A 15,287-nucleotide genomic window follows, 5' to 3' on the forward strand; every position below is an offset into this window, starting at 1 on the left:
ATAAACGAAGCAATTAAATACACTTTAAGCGATGATTTCTCGGCGCAATCCGCTGTCATTTTAACAGACTCCAAAAGCGCTTTACAACATCTTGCCGCAGCAACTCGCTCACATAACAGTAAAACCATAGCATACCACATCCTTGACCAGATCGACGCCAAGAAAAATAGAGGAGGAGATCTATGCCTTCAATGGATCCCATCGCACATGGGCATTGAGGGAAATGAAAGGGCAGATGATCTGGCAAAGGAAGCCGGCCATTCAGGGGTACCACATCAGTGGATACCAGAAAACCTGGACTGGAATGAGGCTATAAAAAAAATGTGCCATAGTATGTGGATAGATTTTCACCATATGGCATCATTAGAAAAGGGGAAATGGAGTAAGTCAATTCTACCATCACCACGAGAGGTGCCCTGGTTTGTAGAGTCTTCTTTGACGAGGAATGAGCTTAAGTTAATTCTGAGGCTAAGAACAGGGCACACCATGGGCAAAAGATTTGATGTCCTCATGGGAAGAAGCGAATCGCAGCTCTGCGATGAATGTCATGTTTTAGAGGACATTGTACATATAGCACTGCAATGCCCCAAATATGAAATTCACAGAGTACAGCTGCGAATTGCAGATATCTATGAGAATGTCGACGAATTGAAGGGTGTCCTGGCGGTGGGTAAGACGGAAGAGCTAGGCAAAATTGTAAAGTTATTTAACAGAATAGGAGTGAGGACCTGATCGACGGATCCCCTTCTAGAAGAGAAGAGGCGATATGACAGCGAGTCGCAGTCAAAGCCTCGGTAAAATCACAAAAAAAAAAAAAAAAAACGATATTATCTCTGATTGTGTCGAGTTTTATCAGATTGAGCCGGATTCAAATGGAAGTAGATTCGGGGCTCAAAAAATTGAAGTGAATTCTTTTAATAATCAACAAAACGGTATTTAAATTACAAAAATGGTGCGTTTTCCAAAATCTCTTAGGATAATAATATATAGGAGATAATATGTTGCATGTCTAAATATTCATACTTTCAATTTTATTTCGATCCATAGTATAATAGTTATCATAATACTTACTTGGCTATCCATCTGAATGTACATACTTTCTACGAAGATAAATAACTAGGCTTATCTTTCAAAGATGTTTTATTAGTTAAGTAACTAACTTCTAGCAATAATAATATTACGTACCTATTATCAGGGTTATTGCAGGATACTTAACAAATTTTTGTTTGTAATATTTTATTTGTTGTCATGCCACACTATGCATTTGATGTGTCTTTTATATAATTGTGTTTTTGTTCGTAAAAAATACATATTAAGAATTCGGTCGGTTAACTGTGTAAAATTAATCGGTTTTCGGTAAGTTTATAATCACGCGATATACCCGGTTAACCCGTTTATTCCTGTAATAATAGGAATTTATTATTACAGGAATCTCTTGTATTTAATAATTATTACTTAATTGTGTGTTCATATAATATGTCAATATTGGACAATCGTTACATACTATGATATTATTATTACTTTGAATTTCAGATTCCAAACATAAGAAATGGCTGAAACAATTTTTGAAGCTTTGTAAAAGTTGTACAATGGACGTGGTGGCTTGTAATACATTTTATCTTGATTTTACTTTTGTTTACGCTTTTCTTGGAACAACACTCACGTATCTTATCATATTGATACAATTAGCACATAACTTTGAATAGGTATACCTACCTAAGTAATTTATTTATGTTTGTTTTTCAAGATACTGTCAAAATATGTACCGTTGTAAATTTATTAAAAAATCTTAACAAATAAAATATTTTACAACATATACAATTGTTTTTCACTACCCACCTAACTTTATATAAAACAATCACAAGATAAAAAGAACTTTTTATATACCACGTTTTTAAATTTTCTGTTGAATCATATAAACTTGACAATTCTATGTATTAATAAATATTTTTTTTTGTACTTGATAGAAATACTGAATAAAAATAGAATACTGTAATGTCATTTTGACATTTCATATTAATTTATATAGTAACGCAAGTATATATTAATAATTTAGTTGCTAGGACCCCCTTAGCAACCAATAATAGTGTTTTATTTTTTACGATTTTTTTTCGAAACATACAAAACAGAATTAACTGAAAATTAATTCAATTCTGGTTAAAGATGGCCAACAGTATTAAAAGAAGGGTCTAGGACGATTTGGCACCGTGAACTGGCCTCCGGCGATTGGCCTCCGGTAACTGGCCGCCAGTACAATCGGACGCCGGCCCAATTGGACGCCGACCCAATTGGCCTCCGGGAGGATTGGACGCTGCACAGTTGAATTAAATGCGCAAAGGAATAGACGTACGTTACGATTTGTTGGAGTAAATAAGCAAATCAGTTTAATATGCTTCTATCTTCTCAGTAGTTCTACCTTATACATTTCGCGCTTGACACATTTTTAATATAGATTGAGAATAATTATTATGCCTTATGATGTTTATTCAAAGAAAATAATTCTTCCCTCGTTAAAACTTAAAAATGTGCATAATCAATTAATTTATTGTCTATACATGGGTACTTATTTATATTTACAACAAATATTAAAAATATTTTTAGATGTTAGAATGAAAATAACATTATATTTCAGCATTTTATCGACTTAATATTATAATAAAACTTAAACACGTATATTATTATACATAAATGCGTATTTTAAGATAGTATTAAATTACAAACAAAATATTAAGTAAGTTATCTGCTAAGTATAAATGTTTCAGTAGTTTGATTGATAAAGTACTTAGGTACTGGGTGCCGGACGAAATCCCGAAGGCCGAAATCCCGAAAGCCTAAGTCCCGAAAGCCGAAATCCCGAATACCGAAATCCCAAATACCGAAATCCCGAACGCTGAAATCCCGAATGGCCGGAATCCCGAAAAATAAAAAATACAAACATCAATAATTGCGCAATCGCGAATTGCGCAATTTTGTAAGAGACACAAAATCCATTCGTTCTACAAAACAGTCTCTCCTGAAAAAAAAATTGCGCAATCGGAAAAACCCATTTTCTGCAAAAAATGGGATTTGTCTCTCTTACAAAAATTGCGCAAATCACGATTGCGCAATTATTGGTGTTTGTATTTTACATTTTTTTATATTTCCACAAAAAATGGGTTTTTGTCTCTCTTGCAAAGATTGCGCAATTATTGATGTTTGTATTTTTTTTATTTTTTGGGATAATATTTTGTTTGTAATTTCATACTATCTTAAAATACGCATTTATGCATAATAATATACATGTTTAAGTTTTATTATAATATTAAGTCGATAAAACGCTGAAATATAATGTTATTTTCATTCTAACATCTAACATTATTTTTAATATTTGTTGTAAATATAAATAAGTACTCATGTATAGACAATAAATTAATTGATTATGCACATCTTTAAGTTTTAGCGAGGGAAGAATTATTTTCTTTTAATAAACATCATAAGGCATAATAATTATTCTCAATCTATATTAAAAATGTGTCAAGCGCGAAATGTATAAGGTACAACTACTGAGAAGATAGAAGCATATTAAACTGACTTGATTATTTACTCCAACAAATCGTAACGTACGTCTATTCCTTTGCGCATTTAATTCAACTGTGCGGCGTCCAATCCTCCCAGAGGCCAATTGGGTCAGCGTCGAATTGGGTCGGCGTCCAATTGGGCTGGCGTCCGATTGTACCGGCGGCCAATTACCGGAGGCCAGTTCGCGGTGCCAAATCGTCCCATTCCCCAGTTTTTAACCTCTATCAACCTCTAACTAAATAATGATGATTTTCTGAATCTATTACCAACCTCTATGTGTACCTATCTGGTTTAGGTAAATTATAATTTTTGCTACAGGTCGAAAAATACCGTCATTCCAATTCTAACTTGTTGCGATTTATCAGTTTTGAATTAATCTGCCTTTAATTAGTTTTCAACGCATTGTGCAAAAGCAACTATTTCACTCTTTGTTGTTACTTTACATAATAATTAAATAATGTGTGTATGTTTTAAAAGTGGTTTTTACTGGTACACAGGTAGGGTCTCAGAAGTGAATCTTCGTCTAACGTGCAAGAATAAAAAGTAAACGGAAAACTTCATCCTAAAATGACTAAATTATGGCGAAACGAACATTTTAACCACGTTTTTCCTAACTTGTATTCTTGTTTGTCCGGTGGTTGTTTATCCAGTACAAATCTTGCCGTCGATTTTTAGCTAACTTCCCGACAAGCTAAACATTTGAAACTTTTAGAATATATCAGAACACGATACCAATACTTTTAGCCACCTTTAAGTAGAATTGAATTCATTTTCAGTTAATTCTGTTTTGTATGAAAAGTTATTTCGGAAGAAATCCGTAATCCAATCCACTATTATTGGTTGCTAAGGGGGTGGTCCAAGCAACTAAATTATTAATATATACGTGAGTTACTATGGAAAGCAAAATGACATTTCAGTATTCTATATTTTTTGTTGCAAAATAGCAAAAAAATGATTTGTTGACAATTGTCTTATTTGTCGTAAATTATTAAAAATACATATAATTGTCAAGTTTAAATGATTCAACAGAAAATTTAAAAACGTGGTATATAAAAAGTTATTTTTATCTTGTAATTATTATGACTATGATAAAAAGTATTGTTTTATTGAATAAAAATCGCCAGTGTTTTGGTTTAATCTTTGAATAATATTTTTATTATATAATACTAAATATTAGGTTGTCGAATATTGTTTATTGATTGTTTAGTCTTTCGCCTGGTTAATTATTTGTGATGTTGAAAATTCCCTGTCTCAATTTCATATACTTACGTATATGAATAATTCTATGATTCTGGGACCTTGAACGCCTTGAACGCTAAAATACCTTGCTACGCCCCTGCCCAAAATATCTGTCGAGAATCCGATCCTGCATTGATAGTAGGTATATCTAATGAAATGTTCTAAATTTTGTACATGAATCAATAATAATAAATGTGTCATTATAGTTAAGTATACATATTCACTTAAGCCTTTTCGTAATACACAATAACAATAAGTACATAGTACGTCTAATATATTGGGTCGCCTAATCATTGGCTCTCAACATGTACGATCATGTCGCAAACATTAATTCCCAGGACACTCCCTCAAATCTCAATATTAAAATTAACACGTTAAGACAATAGGTTGAATGACAAACAAATCAAAGAATTTTACTATAAATATAAGAAGCCTTTTACGTTATTCCTGTTATGATATTTTAATTTATTTAGCAAACGCGTAAAGCTTGTTTCAGTTGGTAAACTTTACAAATATTAACATCGCTCAGTTTCCGTTCCGATTTTCTTACTCACACAATGGCGGCCAATTTTTATGTGCACTATGATTACCAGTGGCAAAGACTAGTTCACTAGACTATTTCAAGCCTACCTTGTTATGAAAAATATTTTTTAATTGCATATTGACTTATTTATATAATTACTTACCGATACCGTATGTGTAGGAATGTATTACACAGATAATAATTATTATGAAATAATCTGCAAAGGTTTTAAAAAATGTATAGACAGAAGGGTCTTGACGTAAATAAAGGTCGGATTATGTTTCAAATAATTCTCAATTTTTTTCATATGGACTTTACGTCACGTAGCCCCGCCCAGTCTATCGAATGGTATGAACTAAGGTAAGCTTCAAACGCAGAGCCTAAAACTAAATAATTAATAATTAGATAATTTAAAAAAATAATTTCTGTGGTGTTTAATCGAATATTAATAAATATCTATAGACTGTGTTTATGTTTTTTTTTTAAATAAAAAGAACTTTTATCTAATGATTTTTGATGTGTATAAATGTTTTGAAAAAATACGTACTTAATTTAAACTGATCGCTTAATTTTATGTCATCATTGAGTTTTTGAAGTTTCATTAAATTAGTGTGTCGTTTTCATTATCCATTCATCGTATTATCTTCTTATTTATCGTAAGTATACCTGAAAACTGTGTTCTTTTTATCAGATCTCCACAGCCTACCTATTTCTAAAAGTCACCCTTCGTCACTGATGATTACTTACTCGAGTGCATGATGAAGGGCTTAACAAAAATTTTCAATAACTTAAATAATATTGCGTATAGTGTATCTAATAGTAAGTATTGGCTGCTATTCGACTAATCGTTCCAAGTTATTTTTTTATGCAAATTAACAAATAAATATCATAACAGTAGTGTGAAGTTCTCTGTAAACTAACCTGCAATGTAAACTCATTTGTTGATAACTTAACCAGTGGTCCAATGGTCCTTTTTTGCTTCAATTTCTTACACTTAGACCTTCATCCTTTATCTGTCGCAAATAAGTAGTACATAGTTTTTCCTCACGCAAGACCTTATAAAGTGTCAGTTACACCCAAGACAACGAGCGAGTCAAGACTTGTTACAGTTTGGCCATCGTGAACGGCGTAATTTAATTCTCGAGTCTCATTATAAATTCCATACGGGGTGAGTTTGGTATTTCCCGAGAAAATCTTAATCTCGAGATTCGGGATTTCCAGAAAAGAATTCTCGATATATCGAGAAATTTAAAAAAACCTGTAAAAAATCCTAAAATCAGTGTGAAAACAGACAAATTTCAAAAAATATCATTTTTTTTATTTATGTAAGAAGACAAACAAAATAGAAGTTGGGGAACAAAAATAACTCAAAACATTACTTATTAAAACAGGATTTCAAAAAACACAGACTATCAATCGCTGCGTCTGACAATCGCTTACGTTTTTGAGACACAAAATTCCTTGACGTTGAAAAATTGCGCTTATTTTGTGTCGAAAGTAGCTTAATTGTGTTAAATTCGCCGACCAGTCTGTGAACGTTTTATGTTTTCTGTCTACTTTTTTCATATATAAAAATCGTTTTTCGATTAATATTTGATAATAAAGAAATTTCGATTCCCGAGAAAATTCTCAAAATCCGGGATTTCCCGAAATGTTCAAAATTTCAATTTGTAAGTTAATAAGTTGAAGTATGGCCTTATGGTCGAGAGGGTTCAGAAGAAATTCTTGAGACTCCTTTACTTGAGGTTGTATGGATAGGTACTATCCGTGGCTTTATCCAACTGACTTTCTCTTAGGTATGTTTACATACGTCTACAATTTAGAAGAGATCTTTATTTAGCTACTTTTTTCCGACTTATACGAGGTATAAATAAGAACTCTGCCATTCTGGGTAGTGTTGACCTGTGTGTCTCTGATAAGTATCTTAGAAATAGGGAGCACACGTTGTTTATTCTCCCAAGGTGCAGAACCAACCTGCCACTGGTAATGCCAATAATTGGGAGAGGGATAACTATGTTCAACCAAATTGCTTCGGGTGTTGAAATATTACACTGGCGTGAGGTGAGTTTAGGTGGGCACTATTTTATAAATTCTTAAAATAGGGTCTATTTAGCAAACACGGTGTACTTCTTTGAACTTCTATAATATATTATAATTGTATTTTTACTGCTTTTGTATGTTTATATTATATTCTCTTTTTATATTTTCATTTTAATCCCTTTTATCACGCTTCTTTATCTTTCATCTTTATAATAATGTTTCATGTCATGTTGTGAACGTCTTAAACTTATAATTTGTAATGTCCACAATATGTAAAAAAAAAAAAAAATAAAAAAAAAAAATGGATTGAATTGAATTAAAAACTTTTTATTTTTTCTAAAAGCAAATTTATACTACATCTACCTATATGTTAAGTTTCTTTTTACACTTTATTTTTAAAAATATAATGATGTGATTGATAATATTTATCCTTCTTCCAAAAGATATTATACGCCACTGTAAAAATGCAAAAAATGCGTATTTAGACTAGTTTTTCAGTGAAACAATATGTTAAAATACTATCATCCGTTAATAACATATAACTTTAAACGTTAATTATGTAATAATATCATTTCACAACTATTTAAATTGAGAAACACTTATTTAATTTATTGATTTGGTAGTTTAATATTAACTTATATTTAAAAATAGAATAAATTAATTAAAATAAAACGTAACAAATATTCCCCAATACGCATTAATGATAGAAACAATTATAGGTAGACTATAAGTGTTTTAATTTAATTATTGGTACAATGGATTGCTGGCTTCACACTGTTTACATGAATTAATAGTTATCACTACCTTTTACTATTTCCGATACCTACAATAATTGTTTTCATAATACAACATAATAATAATATTATGAATTTTCACAACAAAATAAAGTATAAAAAATCGTTAATTGAAAATAATTTTATAAAAAAAATCGAACCATTCAGGATTGTATACTCTATTTTAGGCCTAACATATTATTGTTCAAACGACACTTTGTTTACACGATATTTGTTTAAAATATATGTTATACTATTAATCAGTGTGTCTATTATACTGACGTTTGTTTTAACAACAACGACAATACATATATATTTTAAAATCAGTAATATAATTAGTGTTTGTTTGGTTTCTACATACATCTTAAAGACGTTAGACGCAGTTTTCATTTGGGTGTTTTGCACGTTTACACATAATAAATTAGTAAATAAACTTGTAAAAAATATTAAATTAATTGACGAAAGTTTAAATGTTACAAATGCATTTTATTCCGATAACAGAATCAGTTATGTTGTACATTTCTGCTTAACCTTATTTGTGATAATCTCTATTAGTTATTTAGAGATTGAATTTCATGTTGGTTCATATCAAACCGTTTCAGTTGTATGGATGTATTTTACAGTGTCTGTCATTGACTTGGCTTATTATAAATTCTGTATAAGTATACTTACATTATTAACGTATTTAAATATAATCAACAAAAAACTAAGTGTCGCATTTGATATTCAAGACATTGAATATCTACAAAGTGATCCTATACTATCGTTCATAATTGACAGAATAATAATACCAAAAAATAAAATGGAAACGTTGAAAAGTATCACACCAGTGACAGAAGATGAAATTGTAAATCTTATGACAGTATATTATAAACTGTCAGAAAGTTTGGATTTAGTCAAATCAACTTTCAACACTTTGGTAAAAATACAATTTTATTGATATACCTACATACTTAATCATTTAAAAGCTACTCAGTTAGGAGTAGAGCTTATTATTTCGATGTTGAGATTAGAGAATTATTTTCTAATTAAATGATATTTATTTTGATTCTCGAGACTTTTTTATGTAGAGTTTTTTGAATTCCCTTTTTAAAAAAATCGTCTAAGGCGAGAGCTTTTTTCAGCCACAATTTCATTTCAAAATGAAATTTGACGTCTTATGAATATTAGAATTAAAATTGACAGCTTTTTTATATCTTTACCTCTTCAGGCGAAAGCGTACATTGGCAAATTAATTTAGACCAGAAAAAAGCTAAATTGGGATCGTTTACTCCGAATCTCAATATTTGCAATATACATTCCTGGTAAAAAAAAATCTATGAAAATGTCTGAATAAAACATTTCTTGAAACGAGAATCAAATTTATAGAGAATACTCGAGACGAGAAATTTCGATCACAACCTCTATTTTGGAGCAAGTAATTATGTGTAGATTACATACATGAGAGACATCTACTGATTGAATTACAAAATATGCATTTGTCTTCCTCTTTAATGATACTACATACCAACTTGCACCTTGACATCAACGGCGACACTCATTCAGTGACCTACCCCTGACGTCCCTCCGCACACTGTCATTCCAACGAAACCTAAGACTACCTATGGACCTTTTTCTTCCTGGGAATCCATCGAGAAAGGCGCTCTAAATAATATGTATTTAATTTTATGCGTGTTTTATAAAAATAAGTGTGTGAGATTTTTATTATCTAGGTATATCCATTCTAGCTCAAACGGTAAAATTATTTTTTCCTCAAGAAGGAACGACAATGTTGCCGATTTTACGACCCGGAATAGCGATCCGGTGCGCTCCGGTCCATTTCGAGCCCTGATCTAGAATCTTCTGATGCATACTGGAATGGCTCATCAGTTGCCGCCATCCCTATGTAGGAGTATATTTGTTTTTTTGTTGAAGTATTATATATGTGCGACTTTACACTATTATAATCTATCAATATAATGCTGAAGGGGGATCCTTATACCAGCAGAGGCACCTAGCGGAAAATACGAAGCTTGCAATTTGAGACATTTTGTTTTGATAATTTAAAATTTCAACTGTATTACTCGTAATTAATATATATGTATCTGAAGACATTAAAAAGAAAAAAAATAAGTCAAAGATAAATTTACAATTGTAAAGAAATCAGAATTTGTAACATATTTATCTCCCCAGTTACTTTAGTATTACATTATATTTCGTCGTCATTTTTATAATTAAAATTTAGTTTATTAAGTTTTCAATTTTTTCTCGTGTATTTTTGACTAATTCATCGTTTTAATATTTTTTATAATTACTTATTTATTTAAAAAAAACATCGATTTTTATAAAAATATGAATGCGAATAACTTGAAATCCTTTTTATTTATATCAAACCGAGCTTCAATATTGGGACCCTAAAATAAAATTTGATATAAATAAAAAGGATTTCAAGTTATACACATTTATATTTTTATAGAAATCGATGTTTTTTAAATAAATATAAAAAATATTAAAACGATGAATTAGTCAAAAATCTACACAAGGAAAAATTAAAAACTTATTAAATTAAATTTTAATAATAAATATGACTAAAATATAATGTACTAATTACGAAACTGGGGAGATAAATATGTTACAAATTATGATTTCTTTACAATTGTAAGTTTATCTTTGACTTATTTTTTTTTCTTTTTAATGTTTTCAGATACATATTTATTAATTAATACAGATGTAATAAGAAATTGTAAATTATCAAGAAAATGTCTCAAATTGCAAGCTTCGTATTTTCCCGCTAGGTGCCTCTGCTGGTATATGGATGCGCCTTAATAAATTATACATTTTTAATTTCAGCTTTTATTGTCTCCTGGTGTCTTGCTTCTCAATTTTATAACACCATTTGTGGATGCTTTGAACGAAGGAACATATTTAGTGAGTAATTTTATTGTCAATTAACCTTTTTTATCAGTAAAAAAATGAGTGGAGTAATAAAATGGACGCAGTACTGATTTATTTATAATTAAAAGTTATTTAAAGATTTGAGAATATCTGAACAATTATTAAATTTTATCATTTAAAAATACTAAGAGAGACTCAACCAGTAATATTTTTAACCTTCTTAGATTTTGTCGCCCGTAGAATAACTACCGCCCATATGCGGTGCATGATCTGCCTACCCCCGCGGTATGTAGCCTCCACTAGTATCAATGGCATATCATTTTATCCCTTGGGCCCACATGCCCAACGTAGGTCAAAAGAGCATAACCCTGGACATTCCTTAAACGTTGTAGATAATCTATTTATATAATTTTGAAGCCTCACTATCCTTTATATTTATTTTAAACATTTGATGACTGCATAAAGTATTTTTATTACATAAATGTTTTAGAATATAGTCATATTCCAGTACATCCATGTGCCTAACCTAACCTAACCGAAAAAAATCGTTTTTTTTTTAACGGTACATGTTCAAACACCTACCAACAAGTACTACAGTAAGTAATTTAGTACCCAACTCATTGATATACTACTGGATGAATCATATGCTTCTTAAAATGACGCCCGATTTTTAGCGACTCGGCCTTTGTTAAAACTTACTGGGAAAGCCCGATCTAGCTTGCATCTTACTCTAACTAATAGTCAGCGCATGACGACTTGCTCTGTCTGTTTTGCGTTGCAGCACCCCCCTTAGGTTCACTATTCCAAGAACGCAAATTTAGTTTTACAGCCAGGGCAATACGGGTGAAATTCGGGAATCCATGTTATCGGTCTTAACGCATTATACATACAAGGAAATATTATAAGACGATATTCATAATATATTTTGGCGTGTATTTTTGAAGGAAGTATTAATAGACAATTTTGAAAAGTTTTTAAATCCCAAGTGTCAGAATTTTTAATCATTGGTAAGTATTTATTTCGAAGTGTCAGAATAAGGACGCCAGTTTTAGTGTGGAGGGTAAAATAATGTTTGAGGAAGTAATAATATTAAAAAATCGGTTGTAAAACTAAATAATCATTATTTAAATTACGCGTGTCAGTAGTTAAAACATATATCCATTATTATTATCATAATTTGACAAGTAAACAATTTTATATGGGACGCATAGCAATTTAGGGTTACCATCTCGCACGTAAGGGATATTTGTCTATGCTCGCACACCAAATTTATGAATATTCGGTACAAATAACCATTATTGTGATTATTAAAAGAACGCCAACTAAGAAGTAATCGAAGGTGCACCAAAAGAGCGATAATTATATGAGCACATCACACAGATGACAGAAGATAACCTCAATTCCGTAACTTTAAACCCAAATTATAATAATTTAGTGGTATTTGACGGTTTATAAATATTATGGAAATTAAAAATATAACTATTAAACTATTATTATCTAATTGAAATAACCTGTTTCATAAATTAATTCTATTGAAACGATTATGAATAATTTGTCTTCAATTGAAATTACGTGCAAAATAACTAAGTAGCTTAAAGTTAAGTGATAGTTAATGGACTATTTCAACCTATATCTAATATACTTACTTAAATATTTTTAAAGAAAGTAATAATGAAAAATAATACCTCATTTTAAGGTTAAATTTGATTAAAAATGTTATATTGTGAAATATTATTAATTCAACCAAATTTTTCATACATTTTGAATGGAATTAAAATACCTAATATGATTGATCGAACTAATAAATCGATAATCGAATGAGTTTATGTGATATTAGTATTAATTCAAATAAAATAGCTACCTACTTTCTGGTTTGCATGTCGATTATAAAACAATCTATATTAGTATAAATCTTTTAGATAACGAACCTTTTAATGTCGAGACAATTGAAATATACCTATTACTTATTCCATATATCAAAATTATGCATATCGATAAATTATACTAAATAATTTTATTTATAAAATAAAAGGAATGTTCATTGATCAACAATGGCTAGGCATTTTTTGCTGTGGGGAAAATATTGATATATTTTTATAAAATTTACAATAACCTGGTCACACCGTTCACCGTTGACATGACAAACCAAGCGACCCTTCAAGTTGCCATGTATTTTTTTTTGTAAACAACTTGCCTGCCTTATCCTTCATTTTTATGTAAAAAATAAACCTATAATAGACACATCTGGTTTACCTACCTACCTGTCTTCTTATTTTTTTTAAATGTTAAAAATATATATTAATACACACTAGGCATACAACATAATTCTATAAAGGAGCATGTATTTTCAATGGTCATTAGCCCAGTGTAGATACCTACTGAAAACAGTTTCTAATAAACATTAATAATTGATTACAAACTAATTCTGTTGTACCCAGAGCATAGAACCAACAGTTACAGCTGATGGCTAGAACGAATTTCTTAAGGAACCTGCTCAGAAGATCCACATTGAATTGTGAAGCCATTTTTTTAGATACATTCATTATAATAGAAAGAAAAAATACTATTCTGGATTTCTAGTGCTGAGAAGTCAACTGTCATCTGTCAAGGTACAGCATAACCATAGACGATTATGGTATTAGTCTATGATACAACTAACTCGAATATTAGTCTATGTTATAACCCTGGTTGGAATGACAGAGAAGAATACTATCCTAGAAAATTTAAAAAAGCGGCCAATTAAATTATTACTGCCAAAATTTTAATCTATTCTGACACACAAATATGTATACTTGTCATTAAAGATTTTAATAATTCCCTGTGCTTATTTAAATACTTTCTCATATATTATTTGAATACTTACCATTGAGCATTTTATACTTCCTGCTGATTTTAAATTATTCCCAAAGATTAATAAAATACTTTTATTAAGATACTTCCTATTTTTGAATATTTATACTTACCAAATAATTAGAAGCCATATATTTTGTGGTACACTTTTAAAATGACACTTGTATGGGAACTGCTCATCTAGTAGTATATCAATGACCCAACTACAGAGAACTGCAAGTTTTTAAATATGATTTCATTTGCACAAAAAATATATAGAATAATACAGTTTTTGCTGAAATACTATGCAATTAATGTTTAACGTTTATCAAATGTACATTTTTTTAAACTTTCAAGATGTTTTAGAATAATAGTTTAATGTTTTATTTATCTATTATATATATAAGTAATAACAGTAACAATGAATAAAATATCTGGCGTACAGACCTACAAACTTATCTGTAGAATGGCAAAAATGGAACTACGAACTACAAAAGGATGCCATTTTGGAATTTCCTTAGAATGTCAGATTTGTCCAGTTACGAGTCTTGATTTTGTAGTTTTCGATAGTGGCTCCCTCATCCCATTCTTCAGATAAGTTTGTAGGTCTGTAAAATGCCGGTGTTTTTCTTTCGTGTTATTGTTTTTGGTTGCCATGGTTTCCTGCTCTCCTATTTTCCGCCTGTCGACAGTGTTTCCATCTCTGCTGCAGTGTCAATATTTTCATTTTATTGCCGTAGCATATTGACGTAGCATTCGTCATTCGCTTGGTCTGGGCACTCCATGACGCCATTTTGCTCTTCGTCCCTGCTTGCGTTTGTGAATTGCTGAAATACGAAAGGAAAATAACACAGACAACACTTACGAAACTTATACTTCATTCAGGAAAATGTAAGTACTTTTATGTCGCTTTTCCAGTGTAACACAATTTGAGAAGTGTGCCACGAGGGTTACATGTAAACTGTTCGTATTAATTCGCCATATAGAGAGTTTGTATTGTTTGTAGACAGTAATGTTCCAATTTTGTTGAATTCAGTAAGAACATTAATTGTATGTGTGTAGCAATCATACCACTCAGCCTTAAATGAATGACACACTTTAATGTGTATGTTTTGTAATTAAAACAAAGCAATAAAGCGATAATGATTGTCAGTATTTCCTCAAGCATAACTAGATCAGTAGGGTCTGTTATGATTATTAATTAATTGCGACAATATCTCATGTAATATTTGCATTTATATAAATTGGAAGGACAGTCCATGAATCCTCACTCACTCATCGACTCCATCACGCGACGCACTACTATCGTCACGAGTCCTTCACTAAACATAGTCAACCGTCATTCCACTCGAATCAAGTCTCTCAGTACATTAAAATAATCAATCTCATTGAGCTCACCAGTACATCCGTATCCGCGATTATAATCTCACGCTCGCATCTTTAGTATTGTA

This window comes from Rhyacophila brunnea, unplaced genomic scaffold, assembly GCF_057557595.1.
Source record: "Rhyacophila brunnea isolate RB1 unplaced genomic scaffold, BYU_Rbru_1.0 scaffold_19, whole genome shotgun sequence".
NCBI classification, from domain to species: Eukaryota; Metazoa; Arthropoda; class Insecta; order Trichoptera; family Rhyacophilidae; genus Rhyacophila; species Rhyacophila brunnea.